A 321-nucleotide genomic window follows, 5' to 3' on the forward strand; every position below is an offset into this window, starting at 1 on the left:
AGTTCCTTCTTTGTCTTTCAGATGCTTTGATCATTTGTATCAAACAGAAGAAATGATTCCAATGTCATGTTATTCAAAGTATGAGTGATAAGGGTTTCTCAGGGAAGTGCCAAAGTCCAGAGTGAAAGCGCTGAGGATTCCTCCTGAGGCTTTTGCTGAAAGTGCCACCACCTTCCTATCCAAGACATCTGTTTCTCTTCTTTAAAATCCACTGACATTTGGTAACAACAGTGACTGCATAGCTTAAGATTTCTCTTTCAAAGCCTGAGATTGTCTAGGTTCTGTACATCTTTTTTTTTTTTTTTTTTTTTTTTTTTTTTT

Source organism: Octodon degus, unplaced genomic scaffold (genome assembly GCF_000260255.1).
Source record: "Octodon degus isolate 3935 unplaced genomic scaffold, OctDeg1.0 scaffold00081, whole genome shotgun sequence".
NCBI classification, from domain to species: domain Eukaryota; kingdom Metazoa; phylum Chordata; class Mammalia; order Rodentia; family Octodontidae; genus Octodon; species Octodon degus.